Source organism: Pezoporus occidentalis, unplaced genomic scaffold (genome assembly GCF_034315485.1).
Source record: "Pezoporus occidentalis ecotype Australia unplaced genomic scaffold, CSIRO_AGI_Poc_V1 ctg213, whole genome shotgun sequence".
Taxonomy (NCBI): Eukaryota; Metazoa; Chordata; class Aves; order Psittaciformes; family Psittacidae; genus Pezoporus; species Pezoporus occidentalis.
Window position 1 is genome coordinate 1,119,785 of NW_026913997.1, and position 18,819 is coordinate 1,138,603.

At 43.9% G+C, this 18,819-nt stretch overlaps 1 protein-coding gene across 3 annotated transcripts in view; it reads left to right on the plus strand.

Annotated features, from left to right (window-relative positions):
* PLCL1 (phospholipase C like 1 (inactive)) overlaps positions 1-18,819 on the plus strand; it is a 210,120-nt gene that overhangs the window by 111,097 nt on the left and 80,204 nt on the right. The gene's annotated exons all lie outside the window — the stretch shown is intronic.

Below are 18,819 nucleotides of genomic sequence, written 5' to 3' on the forward strand. Positions count from 1 at the left end.
GTTCTTTCAGGCTTCAGAAGAGCTATCAGTAATCCCCTGAAAGACATACAGGGATTTCAAGTCAGGGTGTTGGTAATTTCCCATAGTTACATCATATCTTGTGTTCCAGTTATTTCCATTTCATTTTTTGTTTTGGGTACCAGCTGAACAGTAGAATACTGTTAAAAGGAGCTGGGAGAGATGTAGACAACTGACCATGAGAGATAATCGGGACTCCTGTAAACAGACCATCACCTCCATCTTTCAGCCTGTCTCCCATTCCCTTACTTGCTGTCCTCCCCTCATTAGATGCCTTTGTCACTGCCTCTGCCATCAGGCAGCACGGGGAGGGTATGCACAGAACCTGCCTGCAGAAAGCCAGTGTACCACTGTGGCACCCCTCTTAACCAGGGAATTCAGTACAGACCTGGCTGAACCTGAGGTGTGGGAGGTATGTAACGCTTGGCAGCCCCAAGAGAGCCCAGCTCAGTTATTGTGGTTGTTTTACGCGAGGTATCTCTTCCTAGAAATGAGCAGGCCTGGCCTGTTCCAGGGGTAATTATGGGTGGACTGCTGGAAATGTATGAGAGCAGGTAGAATCTGTGCTGTGGTGTCATGTAGGTAGTGCCAGTGCAATAGTCCTCAGGAAGAGCACAACTGAGTGAAGGTCCTAACAAAAAACATGTGCCCTGAATCGCTATTTCTGACAAAGCTCATAATTTAAAGAAATTTAATTGCAAGTGCTTTAACTACCACAAAAAAAGCCTCTAGAGTAAATGTTGACTTTAGTAGTTAAAATAAAACTCCAAATTGCTTAAAATCCTAGAAAAATTCTAGTCTATGTTGTGTATCAAAACAGCAGTTATCATCAGAAGTAAAGCAACTAACATTTTACCAGTGACATTTTTCGTTGTGATGGCACTGGTCCTGACTAGCCAACATGTGGAGGAGAGTCTTAAAAGGATTAGCAGCAAATTCACTCCTTCCCAGGAAGGTTGAACAGGGCTGTTTAGTGGATTTGCTGTCACCTTCTGAGGAATTAGCCAGCTCTTCTGACTGGAGTGCATTTGAATCCTTGGATAATTTCTGAATGAATCAGCCGTGCAAGGGCAGCACTTTAAAAGGTGGGGTATCCCCATGTTGTATGCACCCATCTGTGCAGCAGTGGGCTGTTTTCCAATATTTACGTACACAAAAAAGCAGGCCTGAACTAAACGGTACATAGAAAGGGAGCCCAGCTCCAACAGGATGTGGCATGACAACTGAGTTGTCAGTGTTGTGGTTTATGGTTGAAAGGAGCTGTTCAGCACTGCCTATTCTGTGGTTAATCTCTTTGTAATCATTAGGTTTATCACTTATCACTTGTACAAATGCAAAGGAAGCAGTAAGAGTATTACCCAAGCATGTCCATTGCAGCATCCTGAGCTGGCTGTAAAAAGGAGATGTTGTGTATATGTAGTTTTGAACTAAAACATTTGAAAAACTGCCACGTGTTACTTCTTATGTATGAAGTCATGCGTGTGTGCAAGGCACAGTGGAACGCAGGGCTGGTGTAAAACCTGTTTCTTGTTTCTTTGCAGTTTCACTTTTTACATTCACTTCCCACACAGTGTCCCAGCACAGCAATGTCTGCTGTTCACTAGCCCCAAACTGGTAGCAGCAGCCCAACATGAGAAGGTTGAATTTGTAGTGTTCTCCTATTTTAAGCATTGGGAAGAAAAACAACATGGGAAGAAATTTATCTGCACAAAACAGGTGCTGAGATGTGATAGAAACATTTTGGTAGGAAAAAAGTCTTATGATTTACTCTTTGTTGTCTTCTGGCTCTCTTTTTTAGGGTTGTATAAGATAGGAGGAACTGGGGTTCCTTTACTGTCTTTCTGCTTACACTACTAGCACTTTGATGTGTGAGATCACCAAAGTATCAAAAGCAGCCTGCAGGGACATGGCATGTAGTTATTGGCAGAGGTCAAGTCCTGTCTGCTTCACACAAATAGTTCTGTTGAAGCCAATAAAACTGTTTGAGTGACCAAGGCAAGCAAGATTTGGCTCACTTGGGAGATAGCTTTTAATAGCAGATGTTCGCTTAAGAAGCAATGATCCTGTTGTCTACAGATGTCCTTAGTAATAAAGAAGAGAACAGAAGCAGAGGAAAGGTCTCGAGGCTCAGAACAGTTCCCAAAGTATATGTTTTTAATGAAACATCAATTATTTCTGAGGGTGTTTGTAGCATCCAGCTAGTCCAGATGAGGAGCACTCATGCAAATATGATCAGTGAGTTCAGAGAAACTGCCTAACTAAATAAAACAGGCACAGTTTTGCTTATTAACTACTGTCTGGTTTTCAGCTTTACTCCAGCACATCAGGGACTTACAGTGTGAGAGGAAGGAAAATAATAGATAAGGGTGGAAAGTGAGAAGTATCAGAAGCCACAGATTTAGGTAATGATAGCAGTAGGTGCAGGCTGCTTGCCATCTTGGAAATAACACATACAAATATCCTTATGTTTGCAGGCTAGTGCAATGATTTAGAGAGCTTATGCTGCCACTCTTGAAATTTAATTGTATACTCCTGGCTATTTTGGAGCATGGAAGAAAGACTGGAAGTTCTCTGGAACAAGAAGGGAGTCTTGTTACTTACATAATGCAGAAGATGGCTCTGAAATACAATACATTATTTACCGTGTTTATTCCTGTGCCTCTGTAAAACTAACAGGAAGTCATCTGTCGCCCCTTCTAGATGCCTTTTAAACAATTTTTTAGATCACAGATGACCATTAAAGACATCAGGCAACAACATCTGTGAGCATATATAGTAGTAGCTAGTGCAGCTGTACCTAGGGGAGGAGGCAGAAGCAGCTCCAAATAGTTGGGCAGTTATCTCCCACTTAGCTGGGCAAGGTCCCCCATCACCCAGGGCAGATCAGTCCTCAGTCTTGTGCGGGATCAGCTTTGCTGTGATACCCCAGCCAAGGTAAACCAGCACAAATAGACCTGGCAAAGGTGCAGTGATTGCAGTGCAGTGATTTAGTGTCCTTTATTGAGTTACCTGATAATGCATGCAAATTCTTCTGTAGGGTACGTGTGTGTATACACACACACACAGAGATTCAAGCTATCTTGTGCAGAGAGCAGCTTTTGGATGTGATGGCAAGAGGAAGTGATGTGTGGAAAGGATGTTAATTAAATGTCACATTTTGGAAAATTTAGATGTCAGGTCATGGAGTTAAAATACTGGTGCTGTGCAAAACAGAAAACAGGAGTCTCAGTTATTTCTAGAAACATTATCTTTATAATTTGTTTATATTCTGGTGGTTTCTGGAAGCCCCAGTCAGGATGCAAACTGCATTATGCTAAGTACGTTTGTAAGTACTTCAAAGCAGTCCCTTATTTAATGAGTGTTGAGTTAATCTCTCTTCCATATCCGTGTGTGAGAAGCCACAATTATGTGTTCATGTATGCATAGAACTATATATGCACTCGCATATTTATGTGTCTACACAAGAAGATAATGTACCAGTACACAAGTAGCTGTTTCTGTGAGGTAGTATTTATAAAAGTTACGTATTGAAAACTATTTTGCCTGCTGCATATTTAAGTGAATACAAGATGGAGATGAGGATTTGTTACAGGCCTCTCAATATCAGGAGAGAACAGGCTAAATGGTAATTTCCAGAAAGCTGATCAACATGTAGAGGGAGATGCTTGGTATAATTATACAATAATAATAATGGTACAGAAGCAGCAGTGATGTTCTGGGGTTGGGCACACATGCTGAAGAGAGGGATGTTTCCCCTTGTGCGGTGGGGTGTGTGGAAGGGAAGGTGGTTCTGTGTGGGAGCAAAGGTGGCGAGGCAGTATCTGCTCAGGTGTTTTGACAGTCTCCACTGCTGAGCAGTAACTCCCAGGAGAGCTCAGGAAGCCGGCTGCAGCAGTCTCTGAAACAGTAATGTCGTTTTTTAACAAAACTTGGAAAATGGGCTTGATACTGTAAGGCTTATTGGACATTCATTCCCTTCCAGTGTTTAAAAAGGGCCCAAAAAGCATAGCCCTAGTTAGTTGACCTGATGACTTAGGTCAGGTTGTTTTGATGTTAGCTATAGGCTGACAGGGGACAATTTGTTTGGGGGCTTTGTATTAAGTTAATACTTGAAAGTATTAAAAATATAATTCCTACTTAGTATGGTTTAACCACTGGTAAATTTGTCAGCTTGGGCTTTTTGTTTTGATAGGGTTATATGCTTTCATGATAAAAAAAAACCCAAACAATTATTATATAATATGCTTGGATTTCTCTAAGTCATTTGAACTAGTAATTTGTTTCTATTTGATTAAAAGCAAAACCCAGAAAACTCGCATTGTAGTGAATTAACCCTCTAAGTGGATTTAAAATCTGACATTTTGAAATGAATTGGTTAACATGTACGTATGAACAATGGGACCTGTTCCTGTCTTCCCCAACCTATTGTTGATAGTGCAGGGTTTTGTTGGTAGAGTTTGCATATGGAAGTGCGGACAAGTAATGAGGATCTCAGCTTACATAATGATGTAAATCACTTTTGTTTTTATTTAGCCAAAAGTAAGGTAATATTATAAGGAAGTAAAATCCCCACTTACGTAAATAAGTCAAGAAATCCTGTAATTGTTCTGTAGTGATATTCACCAAGCAGGTTTTAGGTCTAGCTTGAGCTATTGTAGAAAATCTGCTCCAACCAATCCAGCAAGTGAAGCCAGAAGTGCAAACCTAAATGGAGGGGGAGAGGTACTGAGGTACCATATGGAAATGCAACAGTATGGAGAACTGTGCAAGCCAATCCTAATGTGTAAGGGGTTCAACTTTTATCCCCTCCTTAGAGCAGCAACTGAATTGTGAAGACCACAGCAGCACAACAGCATGGGCTCATACTGTGTAGAAGATAGCAGTTGGCAGTGCAGTAGTGGTTGATGAGTTAAGGATTGCTTCACCTCCCCACCATGGCTCCAAAGGGATGCTGACCATCAGGCTGTTTTGTGAATAAAATAGCTGTGAGAAAGCGCAAAACACATTGTCCTTTAGGTCAACAGACTCAGCTTCCATGGGTTGAAGCACTTCACTTTGTGCACAAACTCTGGGGAAAGTGTTTTGGGGTGTTTTTTGTAAATCTGCTGGCTGGGGACACGTGTGAAGAGTGTATGTCAGTGCCTGCTCCAGAACAACTATGTGTGCTAGTCAGCAGTGCAGCGAGGAGATGTTTGGGAGGCTCTTCCCATCCCGTCCACCTGGTTTGGCAGCCGTATGACACCATGGACAGCAATGGGGTTTCAGTCTTGGAAAGCCAGTTGAAGAGAATGCAGGGCACAGCATGCTGGTAGGCTGTTTCGTATGTAGTTGCAGCTCAGTGGGTGCCTTGCTGTCAAATCAAACCTGCAATTCCTGGACTCAGTGATATCAAAACTAAAAATTGAGAAAGAGTGAAGAAAAGAGTGATCATTTCACGCTGTCATTACAACTGCATTGGGCACTGAAGTAATAAGATGTGCAAGCACTCTTTCCAGGAATGAAACTGTAGTCAGTAGCCCTTTAAGAAATCCTTAAACAGATTTCAAAGGGTGGGTTATTGTGGGTATCATTAATTGAGGGGAAACTTTAGATTGGAAGGGGAATGTGGCCCTCAGGTGCTGGTGGATGCTGATGACTTCCAGCTATTAGTAATGGCCGTAAGGCATTTGCTAAATGTTGCTTTGAGGAATGTGAAGTGAGTTTTCAACCCTCATTGTGCTTTAAAGTCTTCCTAAGCAGTGGCTCAGTCTGTGCCCATAGCTGGCCACCTCGTCTTAGCCAGGTTGGTCTTGTCTTAGTGGTACTGGAAGGGCACAGTGTGGGGTGACAGAAACAGCCCCAGGTATGGGGTGACTTCTAAACAACTACACACATACAAGGGGAAGGTTCTTCATCCTGGAAAAGAGACTACAGATGCAGAGCTCTACATACTGTGAGCATCATGAACGAAGTACATTGGAAACAACCACTTACTTTTGCTCATAATAAAGCTAAGGTACCTCAGGTGGCAGTTTCAGGACCAAGGAGCATACATTTTTTCATACAAGAAGTATTTAAGCAGCAATACATTGCCAAATATATTTTGGTAGGAGTTTCACAAGCGAAGCTGGTTCCAAAACAGCAAAATCATATGAAAACTGATTTGGAGCTATTAAAAACAAAAATGCTGCCGCTGGCCCAGCAGCAGAGTCTCTGTCATATATATCTGTAAGTTGTCTAGAGAGCCTGTAGCAGAATGACAGTGGCCACTGCCTAATGCTCTCCTGTAAGTCTCCTGTGTTAGTTAGCAGCTATCAAAGAAAGCACAGCAGGTACATGGACCTCTTGTTTAACCTGCTTCGACCATTGTGTTGTGGTCATGCAGAGGTTTATGAGTACTTGAAAAGCTGAGGTAGGACTTCTTTTTCTTTGCTATTGACTTTTACCTCCTGGATGTGCAGTGTTACTAGAGAAGGATGCACTCTGTTTGCTTGTGTGGGCCTACACAGACATGAAAAATGAAATTCATCCTGAGGTGTAAGCATCCTGCCCTCTGGAGAAATCCTTCTCTCTTGTGAGGCCTCCCACTGACTTCAGTGTGATGATTGTCATGACTAATGACTTAAAAGCAAACTGAGCAATGCACAGATACTGGAGGTTGAAGAGGATGCATCTGAACAAAGCACATTATGTTTTTTGCCTTACCATTACAAATGTTTTGATCACTACAAGTGGCCTGAAAAAAAAGACTCAATCCTGGGAGGGGAGCATTTAGTTCATTGAAGGGAGAAAACAGCATGACACCAGAGAAGTTTGGTATGGTGGTTCTTCTTTTAACACTGGCTCAGTTTTGTTGTGTTTTTTCCTGGCTGCATGCTTTTAGAGAGGAATATTTCCTCCCCTGTTGTGGAGCTGTATTAGTTTCTCAACAAAAGACATAAGGGGTCTGACATCGTGCAGATAAAATCATACTGAGCTGTGCTTCCTGGAATGTGGCTCATCAAACAGGGCTTTGTGGGGTGGTTGAAGAGCCTGTTTGGTTCGGATGCTATTTTAACAGAATGCATTGTTTTCAAAGACCCTGGGAATTATGCCCATAAAATGCATTCAGCAGTTACATTTATGAGGCTTCGTTCAGCACTGGTAGGGATTTTGTCTGGGGACCTTTAAAGGCCAGACATGAAAGCAGCACCGTAATCCTGACATCGAATCTCATCTGTTGTACTGGGCTGTCTCTTTTGGTGCAGCACGTCCACTGCTGTGCGTAGAGGCCTGGGGGTGGGCAGGGGTGCAGGAAGCCCCCATCACCTGCGTCTTGGTGCTGAAGGGAGGGAGCCTGTGCTCTGTTTGGCAGGTTGGCTGGGAGCTGAGGGGTGATGGGTTGTGCTGGACCCAGCCAGAGGAGAGGCTGCAGTGGTGGGGAGGGATAGAGGCTGTCCCCCCTGAGCAGGGTAAGCTGACATGTAAGGCATCATCCAGCACTGCAGTCCCCTATTTTGGCTGGTGCTCCAGGCACAGTGCCTGGAACCTGCGGCTAAAGGCAGTAGGTCTTTCTAAAGCTGTCACCCAGTTAAAGACAGCTGGCAGCGTGTAGTGTTGGGTGGATGGTGGTAGACCTGACCGGCAGGGCCAGTGCCTGGGCAGAGAAGAGGAAGAAAGATACTAGTCTTATACTTGATTCAGAGTAGGTTCTGCCTTTATGGATGGTATTTTCCATAGAAATCCTCTCTGCTGTCCTCATTGCCTTCTTCCCTAGCCTGTGATCGGGTTTGGTTGAGGGTACCAATTTAATGTTTCTATAGAGCACTTTATAACAATATTTATAATTAAGCCAGATACACTTGTGCAGCATGACACAAATATTATATAGTGTTACACATGTTCTGTGTTGTAGCACTGCAGATCCTTCTTCCTTTACTTTGCCTACAGGCTCTGGTGAAATGAGAAACGCAGCTCCAAGTGCTATGCAGAATTACTTTTATATTCCTTAGCACCATTCCTGAAAGATGACAGTAGCAATATTTGACTGCTTTAGGGATGGAGTGTATTGATAAATACTGGCAATGTGTTTCGTGAGTCTGCGTAAGCAGGAATCACAGAATCACAGAATCCCAAGGGTTGGAAGGGACCTCAAAAGATCATCTAGTCCAACCCTCCTGCAAGAGCAGGGTAACCTAGAGTACATCACACAGGAACTTGTCCAGGTGGACCTTGAATATCTCCAACGTAGGAGACTCCACAACCCCCCTGGGCAACCTGTTCCAGTGATCTGTCACTCTCACAGTAAAGAAATTTTTCCTGATGTTCACATGGAACCTCCTATGCTCCAGTTTACACCCATTGCCCCTTGTCCTGTCACTGGACATCACTGAAAAAACCTAGCTGCATCATCCTGACACTCACCCTTTACATATTTGTAAACATTGATGAGGTCACCCCTCAGTCTCCTCTTCTCCAAGCTAAAGAGTCCCAGCTCCTTCAGCCTCTCCTCATATGGGAGATGTTCCACTCCCTTAATCATCTTTGTGGCTCTGTGCTGGACTCTCTCCAGCAGGTCCCTGTCCTTCTTGAACTGAGGGGCCCAGAACTGGACACAGTATTCCAGATGTGGCCTCACCAAGGCAGAGTAGAGGGGGAGGAGAACCTCTCTTGACCTACTAACCACACCCTTTCTAATGCACCCCAGGATGCCATTGGCCTTCTTGGCCACAAGGGCACATTGCTGGCTCATGGTCATCCTCCTATCCACCAGGACCCCCAGGTCCCTTTCCCCTTCACTACTGTCCAGCAGGTCAGCCCCCAACCTGTACTGGTACATGGGGTTGTTCTTCCCCAGATGCAAGACTCTACACTTGCCCTTGTTGAATTTCATCAAGTTCCTCTCTGCTCAACTCTCCAGCCTGTCCAGGTCTCGCTGAATGGCAACACAGCCCTCTGGTGTGTCAGCCACTCCTCCCAGCTTAGTGTCATCAGCAAACTTGCTGAGGGTACATTCAGTTCCCTCATCCAGGTTGTTGATGAAAATATTAAACAGCACTGGTCCCAGCACCAGCACCTGAGGGACTCCACTGGTCACAGACCTCCCGCTAGATTCTGCCCCATTGACCACAACTCTCTGCCTTCTTCCTTCCAACCAGTTCTTGATCCACCTCACTACCTGATCATCAAGCCCCCACTTCCTTCGCTTATCTATGAGGATGCTGTGGGAGACAGTATCAAATGCCTTACTGAAGATAATTCAAATAGAGATGAACAATTCCTGTAACTCCTAAAGCAGTTTTGTTGGTCTTTGGGGTAAAGTGCCCCCTGATACTTCTTCAGGGATGTTGCTGACTCTTATGTACAAGTTTGCACCATCAATAATTACATATGTTTTAGCACACACTAAACTGCCAAAGATGATCTTTCAGCTGGATTGGTTCCCTGCTTCACTGTATTGCTGTAGGATTGCACTGGTGACACAAGAGTGGGGCTGGGGAGATACAAGCATGAGAACACCCTATGCGGGAGGAGTTTGGGCTCAGTTCCAGTTTAAGTTAGCCCTGGAATTGCACCCTCTGCCTCTACACTGTGACCTCTCCTGTCAGGCATCACCATCTGTTCGGAGCTTGAGGAGAATAAAGCCTTTCCTTCTTCTCTCTCAACATTTCAGAGTCTCCAAAGTCTGGGGAAGCTCAGAACTGAAGAGCATTGCAGGCCTCTGAAATTAGTTTCCTGGGTTATGAGTGAAATAGAAAACTAGCAGTATGTGCTAATGTATTTCTTACAACAGTTTGAGTATATAGGTCTGGTTGTGTAGTAAATGTACAAACCCTTGATGTATTGAATTTGCTGTATTGCAGCTGTTGGTTACATATGTAGTCATTTTCTTTTTTATGTATTTTGACTGGTAAAACTAACAAATAAAAAATTTAGCTAGAGTGGAGCTACACTTTCATGTTAAAAACAAAGTTATCTTGGTCCTGGCGTGGATTTCTTCATTACCTGAACTGATAGAAGCCACACTAGCTTGCAGCTGAATGCTTCAGCCAGAAGTGCTTTAATGGTGCCCCTGCCCAGAGGTGTTTTCCTGGTGTACACAGCATATAAATTCTCCTTAGCTCTCTGTGTGTGTGCAGTCTGCCCACGTGATTTGACTAAAGTACGTGTCTTCCTCCTTACGTTTCTTAGGACTGGATTTGGGGGTGCTTATTGTAGGCAGGTGATGTAGTATAAAACCTTAGGGTTTCAAATCTACACAGCCAATTCCTTTAGCAGTGGTGAGAAGCATATTTTTGGCAGGGTGAGTGCTCTTTGAGCTCTGATACCTGGAGCTGCTCTGTGTCAGGGCATAGTTTTCCTATGAGGTGTATGCTGTGAAAGGCTGCGGCCTTTGGTGGACACTAAGAATTTAGTATCCGTGCTCAGCAAAAAGAGGAGGATAGCTCTCTGGATGCCACACTCTGGAGCACAAGATAGGCTTGTCGTATGGTGCCTCGAGCTAGCTTCCGTGTTCAAAACTGCACAGTTGAGAAGGAAACAAGTTGCCTGGGACCTGAAGATGAGCACATGGTGCTTGGCATAGTGCATCCCATGCTCTCCAGCGTGACCCGCAGCTCTGGCTGGCTGTTTTGAGTCATGGCAGGAAGGCATCTCCTGGAGAGATGGAATGTCATGAAAATCAGGCCCACTCAGGGTGTGGCAGGGAGGGTATCTTAAGATGAACTCCAACTTGCCTGTCACTTTTGAAGTTAAGGAACTTTAATCAGTTTATGTTAATTTGACCCACTTCTTTAAATGTGTAAGGATGTGCATAAACACATTGTTATGAGAAGCCTTAAAGCTAAAACTGGGCACAGTGTCTTGTAGTGCTAATTGGTGAATGGTAGCATGGAAGAGCTGTGTCTTGTCGCATCTTAATTCTGGTTTTACAGTAGAGTCTCCTGCCTTTTCTGCTGGTTGCCTTCAGATGGTGGGGGGGAAATACTTCCTTCTCCCATCTGACTCTGTGGTCTGATGGATTTGAGATCAAGCTTGAGATTAGGCCAATTTTGTGTGTGAATCATATCTGGGAGCTGCCTGGAGGTGCTAAGCACTGTTATAACTCTTGGCCTATCGTGACATGAACACAGGCTGAAATACCAAAGTCCTTCTAAGTGGTTCCTCATGGCACTGTTGTTAGTACTACCACACTAAATAACATCTCTTACATAGAAATCTCGTAAAATAACTAGCTCCAAAATACTTGGAAACTTTGCAGTCTCTTCACTGCCAGTGGCCCGACGCAGTGCTTCTGTCTGTCAGTTTTGAGCTGGGAAGTAAAAAGCTATATAGGAAGATGGAATCCTGTAAACTACAGCAAGTAGGTGTTAGGAAAAATGAGTAAAGTCTATAGAAATCCTGAATGAAAGCAGTGGAAGAGTGTATTTACCACTGAAACTGTACTGGGCCAAATGGATTAAACGTCAGGTTAATAGCTTGCTTTCCAGAGGACCTTAGTCTCAGGGTTGTTTGTTCAGGGGTTTTGTTTCAGTGCTGTACTCGGGTTCAGCGTTGCTTCATGTTAAAGTGTGTAATTTTAGACCTTCTCAGCAGTTTGTTCTGTCCTTTTGGCTAATAGAAACAAAATGATTCATCTTTATCTATTTTAGCAATGCTTTCTCTATCTCAGCTAATGAGATTTCTGGGTAGCTAATTCTTTAATTAGTTAGCAGTGTTTACAAACCACAGACCTGGGTTGGACACCTGAGAAGATAATGAGAGGAAAAGGAGAAGACCAATGTACTGAAAGGGAGATTAAACAGCTCAGTATGTTTTGCAACACATGCATAAAATGGTCTTTACAGCAAAGCATCTTATGGGCGTCAGGAGGGCCTGTCACACAGGCCCTCTGCAGTTATACGTCATGGTACTCTCATTTTTTTTCAGTTGAAATCTCACTTTTTCTTTTCTCTATCTTGTAGTTTTATGCTGATTCTTGTTGTTTTAATACTTTACTGTCTGCTGTGGTGGTAATGGTGGTACAAGCAGTGATTGTGTGACTTTGGATAAAGAAATTAATTTCTCTCTGGCTCAGAGAAGTTAATCATGTTTCTCAGCAGTGTGATGGAGTTTACTTGAAAGAGTGCTCTCGGAGGGATTGCCACAAGCTTACTGTCACCTGTGAGTGGAATGTGGACATCTGGAGCAGCATGAGGCACCAGTCTGTGCACAAAACCTCCCAGGTTTGCTGTGGAGAAGTGAGAGGTGGACCCTGGTCTGATTTGCTTTGCTGGAGTAACTTAAATTGCGTAAGAAGATGGTGACGCCTTGTGCCTTGCATGCAACAGACTTTCTTAATTAGAAGTAGAATCTATTAGCATAGGGATGCCAGGAGAAAACAAAGTTATTTTCAAAGCTTCCTTCCATTCAGAAACTATTTTTGAAATGCTAATGGTGGTGTATTTGCCTTGTGCTGCTGTATCATAAGCAACATTTGCAAATGCTTAAATGCTATCCCTATTTTGACACTTGGCAACTTCAGCTGAAATTCTGCTGACATGTTTTTACAGCTTGTTACTACACGCATTGAAGCTCCAGCCTGGTTAAATACTTAGCATCATGAATGCATAGGCATTCAGTATATGAAGTGTCTCTTTAGAGCCCAACAGAATGGTTCAGTTGTCACTGATGCAAGATGCCTGTGGAGCATCTGCAGTTGGACTTTTAGCAGAGGACCACTGGGCTGTGCCCTGCAGTGTTTGTTCTGAGAGCAATTAAAAGGCCTTATGTTGAATTTTAGCCTGGAAGAAGGTTTATAAAGATGCAGTGATTATTTTAAGAGGTTTTTGTGCACTACTGAATTTGGGCTGAGTACAGAAGTCACCGTGAACTAGAACAACCTAAGTCCCTCTGGACTTATGCCTGCTTTGAAGTGAGCTGTTTTACCAAGGTGGTGACTTCTGCACCAGGGAATGTGAAGAAGTCCTCAAAAGGGAAGTTCTGCTGGCTCTTTTAGTGTCTTTATTGGAGAATCTTTCGCTGATAAAACCAGGAAGTTTTTGGTCTCTGTGGAGCTGGGTGGACAGGAGATTTACTCCCCCTTTGCTCTGGAAGTTAGAGGCTGTTTCTGGGGAAGCACTAACTTTCAGGAGAGCAAGCAGCCTACTGAATTGCAAGAGGCTGAGTGCACAAGTACTTTACTGAATTTGGGCTTACAGAGCCCCGAGATGGAAACCAAGGTACATTGACTCTCTTACCTGCAGTTGCTACAGTCTGCTGATTTTGAATTTGCACAGTTGAGGCTTCCATTTAAATGGCAAGAAAATGATGAGCTTTTAGCATCCTATTAACCTCTGAACACTGGCACATAAATATGTCTTTTGTTTTGAACTGTCCTGTGCTCAGTCCCTGGTAATGTTTATGACATTACTGCCAGCATTTAAGCCTTTTTCACCAGGAAAATGTACAGACAGATGTGTTGTTCTTCCATCTCTCACAGCCTTCTCTACCACAGAGCTGAAGTCTTTGGAAGAGGATAAGCAGAAGAATAGCTGAAAATGATGGTAATTTGATGTCAGTCTGTAGTTCAATTTGTTTGTGCAGATCGGAGTTACCCCAAGGATGTATCTAGTCTAATCTACCTAATGTCAACAGGAAGCTTTAGCAGAGGAAAAAAATAGCGTTTTTGCCATGCCTATCTGTTGTAAATGGTGCAGACACTTCCAGTGAACAGATACACATCTGGCCTGCAGTCTTACCTTTACCTGGCAACTCAGATACCTACCATCTTTGGCTATAGTTGCCAGTTAATTCAATAACAGTAATACAGTAAAAATTGCATGTGGAGTTGAGGGATGACATGGTGATGGGGAGCCCAAGCATGGCTTAGCTGATAGGGCAGTGCTATAGTTACAGGGACTTTTATTGTATAAATCCGTTGGGTTGTCTTCATATTCTCTAAGGAGCAGCTGCTGAACGCCTTCTGTATCTGTCCCAGGGATCTGGGTTGTGAGGTGTTTGTATCCCATCCCTGGGTCTTTCCAGCTCCCCTCTCACTGTAGTGACATCTTAAAACTCTGTGAAATTATAGACTCACAGAACGGTTTTGGTTGAAAGAGACCTTAAAGCTCATCCAGTTCCAACCCACGGCCATGGGCAGGGACACCTTCCACTAGAGCAGGTTGCTCCAAGCCCCATCCAACCTGGCCTTGAACACTGTCAGGAATGGGGCAGCCACAGCTTCTCTGGGCAGCCTGTGCCAGAGTCTCACCACCCTTATAATAAGGGATTTCTTCCTAATGTCTAATCTAATCCTAATGTCTAATCTGTAAATGTTTAACTGTGCAATGCTTATGCACATAAGCAATTGTTGAGCATTTTGCAGAAATAAAAAACTCAAGTAGGTGGGGGAATGGTCTGAGCATTCCTGAGCTGACGTTGAAAAGGGCCCACAGAAGATTTTGTATGTTAAACTTCAGTTACTTTTGTGGAAACCTGGGAGAGCCAGGCTGTGTTGCTGTGTGCCAATGGATGTGGGAAAGGCAGAGGAGTATCAAGTGGGCTGGGTAGAGGAACAAAGAGAATTAAGTGCTTGCTGAATTTCCTAATGTGTGTAAGATCTAAGGAAAAGCGTGGTACAAATGAAGTGATGGGGAGGCAAAGGAAGATACAAAAGCTCTCAAGCCTTTGTTGAGATGATAGTCCTCTGTGGAAAACCAAAGGTTTCTTATCTTCTTAGTTAAAATATGTAATTGTTCAAAATTCAGACTGCCACTAGAAGGTGAGTCATAAGATAATTGCAGTTGATCCACAGGGTAGCTAACATATTAATATAAGCAAAGGATGCTGCCACCCTTCACTGCTTTCCAGTGCAGTGAAATGTACAACCTGTGCAGTCTGACCAGCCTTTCCAGCTGCAATAAGGAATACGTACTTCTCATATGAGCACCATTGAAAGGCAGGGGTCCTTTGGCATTGCATCTCCCCAGGTACGCTCCCTGTACTGTTTCCCCAAAGAGTGAGGGGCTCCTTCTGTCTGAGCAGCAGAGAGGAGCAAAATACCCTATAGTGCTTACTTGCTCTGAAGGCCTTTGCCTGCTTGCATGCTGAAATAAAAATAGCTCTCACTTGTATGAGCCCAGCAGCATCTGCCTGCCACAGATACAGAGCCAGCATCTGAATTGCTGTGAGCGCTCATTTGTTGGGCTGGAAGAATAACTTCAAATGCTCATAACGTGCGTAATGTAAATACAGAGGAAGGTTTGTGGATGGTCAGGAGAGCAGCACAGGGCTGCTAGGGATGACAGTTTGAAAAATGGGGTTTTTGGGGGGTGAGGGTGTGAGTTTCTGGATCCAAGTTCTGTTTGTAATAAACTGCAAAGTGAAAAGCTCAGGAAAAGATGAATGAGAAGGATTTAGCATCAGGATGCTTTGTCAGTGATTAATGGAACTTGGCTACTTTTGCTACTTGGCAGTTTTACCTCTGTTCTGTGCCTGTTTCCCTGTGGACCATCTATAATTGCATTGTCTCTAGCTGTTTGGACTCACAGCACAAACCAAGACAGAGCAAACAATTCTGGTGTCCCACTGGTTGATCAACTTTTTAATCAAGTACATACTTGCTATAACGGAGAATCAGACATTTTTCAAGGTTTTTTTTTTGACTTAAAAAGGCATCCTTTGGGAGGTACAGCATCCTTTTGGGCTGTTATTAATCACTCGTCATAATGTCATTATCTTGGATGAAATGAGTTTTGGAGTTCATCTTCATCTCCCTGAAGGACACTGTTATTGTTTCCCTGAAGCTTACCTCCAGTTTTAGCCTGGTGTCAGTCCCCTGGTTAAAGAGTGGGAACTGCAGTGGCTTCACTCAAGTTGGGCAAACTTCCAGGGAAGCATTTTGAAGAAGCCTGCAGCATGATGTGTGAGCCACTGGGGTCATGGGCTCCAGTGTGCTGGAGAGGCACGCTGGCTGGTGCCTGGGTGCAGGCTTAAAGTGCCAAGAAAACTTGAGGTGCCTGAAAGCTTGGTTGTAGTTTTCCCACAGCTTCCTTGTGGGAAGGGCGCAGACTGCCCATGCTGCTGGAGCTGCCTGCTCTCACTTCTGCCAGGGGAGGAGCGGTGCTGGCTACCAGCTGGCTGGGGAAGCTTGGGGGGTAACAGCAGAGAACCTAACAACATCAGCTATCAGAAGGAGCCACAGCAACATCATCTGCCAGAAATAATGTTCCTGGGAAATAGGGATTCCCCAGTAATGGTGATGGGGTAAACCCATGCTTCTGCATCCCCACCTGGTTGTGGGGCTTTCCCGAGTTCTGTTGTTGACTGACAAGTGTACAGAGGAAGCCTGGTGTTGGCATCATTTCTTGACAAACTTTTCCAGGTCATAAAAGAATCACTCCTTTCTCAAGATTTCTGGCCTAAGTTACCAAAAGCAGTGGCAGCGTGTGAAGGAACAGTTGGATTTCGCCTGGTCTGAAACAAAAGCAGCATTTTTGCAGGCATGCATCTGTGGAACCAGCTGTATTTGTGCTAGGAGAGAGCATTTTTCCTCCTTGTCTGCTGCCCCCAGCAAAGCTCTCTGTAGCTCTGCCAGCCCTTGCAGCAGAGGAGAGGCAGCCACTGGCAGGCTGCTTCCAGAGGTTGCAGGGATGCTCCTGATACCTTGGTAGGGTGGCTGGGAACCAGACTGGGCACTGCTGGTTGTTCCTGGTATGTGCCAGAGTAAGTCTCTCTGCAAGTTTGGGGTTGCATGATCTCCGTGGCTTTAAAAATGTTACGGTTCCTGTGGACTGACAAAAAAATGTGTATAATGAGGAAAACCAGAGGAGAAAAATGTAACTGCCTGCCGTAGTGCCTTGCAGGATGCTTCGCAAGTTATGCTTATGTTAAGAGAGCACCTGGAATTGGAGGGGACAAGCACCCACACCTGCCAGCACACCTCAGCACCAGCCAGGAAACCAAAATGGGTCAGCATTGCGTTGTCCTTTGCATACACCAGTGTTTTGTCCAGGCACTGGAGCTGGTGTCTTAGGCATTGCAGTGCTTTAGGGGAAGTTTGTGTCTTTCATGCTCCCTGTGTCTTATATGCCTGGGAGCTACATTTTGCATTCTCCTTATTCAACATGTATAATGATAGGGTTTAAACAGCATATCAGATAATTAGCTCCGAATGCATAATTTAGCTCCACCACTCTGAGTATGGGAAAGTGCCTTGCCCTTGCTTAATTTCATAGGTGAAACACAATGTGTTAAACTCAGCATGGTGAAATAGATGTCTTAGTTCAGGATCCTTGGGGCTTGCTCTGCTGTTACTGCCAGTGTGTACCATACTGGTTAGAATAGATTTTGCTGCAAAAGGTCCTATACAAAAGGAATAGCAGATCAAAGTCCTGTAGAAGGCTCAGTGGTTCCAGTTGCTGCCTGTAGTAGTCTGAATGGCAGTAATGGCAGTAGATCTATCAGCGTGAAAAAATTACAAAGAGCCATCATGCAATATTGAATGGTTTGTCTAGGAGTGGGTGCTGGCATAGGGTCACATGTATGAGGTGTGTCTGTGCCTGAGGCACTGGTGTGGTGGAACCCAAATGTGATGCTATCAGCTCTGCTGACAGGCTAAGGAGCAGCTTGGTGATAATTTCCTGCCATTGCCCTGGTGACTGAGTAGTTTCCTGTAACATCATTTGTTTCGGGTTGAAAGTGCTGCTGTTTATTTAGTGATGCAGGACAGTGAGAAAATACTCCTCTGCTTTGTTTCTAAGCTGATTAAAGACATAGGGGAGAGGCTATTCCCTTCTGGTTTTGGCAGTTCCAGAAGTAACCCTGGTTGAAATCTGCATGACTTTCATGTTAACTCTTTGAGGTTGAGAGAAATAAAAATGATGCCAGGGAGTAAGCCTGGCTGAATATGAATAGCTGTTCTTCCTAGCCATGGTGGCACACGTCTCCTTTCTGATGAGACATGCAGCTATTGTACAACGTGAAGCTTCGCTCATGTGTTTTTCAAGCCAGGTTGATGGTTTCTTTGGGTTTCTTTTTACTCCTAAAGCTCTGGACACAATAGGTCCTCTTGCCTGGTTTACCAGCTTAGAGGTGGCAGAGTTTAATTTGCTGCCATTTGAGTCAAAAGCTGTTCTGACCTCGGTGAGAAGAGGATCCTGTTCTGTACAGCTTTGCACTTCAGTGGGATAAATACATCATTCAGGCACTTGCAGAACTTACAAATCCTATCACTTTTCTTTGCGAATGAACAACATGCTGGTTCTTTGTTTCAGGGCCAGAGTAGCTAAAATAGCATTTATTGTATTTACAAAGGGGCTCTGCTGTCTTCATCGACAATAATAAGTTACCCTTTACTGCTCTAGGCAATTTTCTCATTAGGTGTTTTAATGAACACAGAGAGGTTTAAATTTATTCTTACTTCTAGGATTCTTGTATTAAATGCCGCTCCTAGATATAGAGGAACCATAGCTTCTAGAGCAGGTTTTGTTTTTGAATGTAGGCTGCATTAATGAATATAGGGATTACAATACCAGATGCATCAGTTAAGCTAAAATACCATGTACTAAATGGAAAAGGTCTTTATTTCTAAAGCTTCTTAAAACAAAACCAAATAAAAGAGTTGTGTAGCTAAGGGATGTCATAGGGATTTGTGGTTAACAGGGTGATTACATTATCAGAACAGGCTTGGCATCTGCTCTGCTGCTATGCTGAAAAAAGGCTGTTGCTTCACCGTGCCTGGGGGACAGATCTTTAGGGGATGTGCTTTGGGTTACAGTGAAGATCCCCTCCTGCTGTTTTCACAAATTAAGTTCCTTTCCATTAAAAGAAGGTTTTCGCTGTCTTCCATGTTTCTTTTTAAAA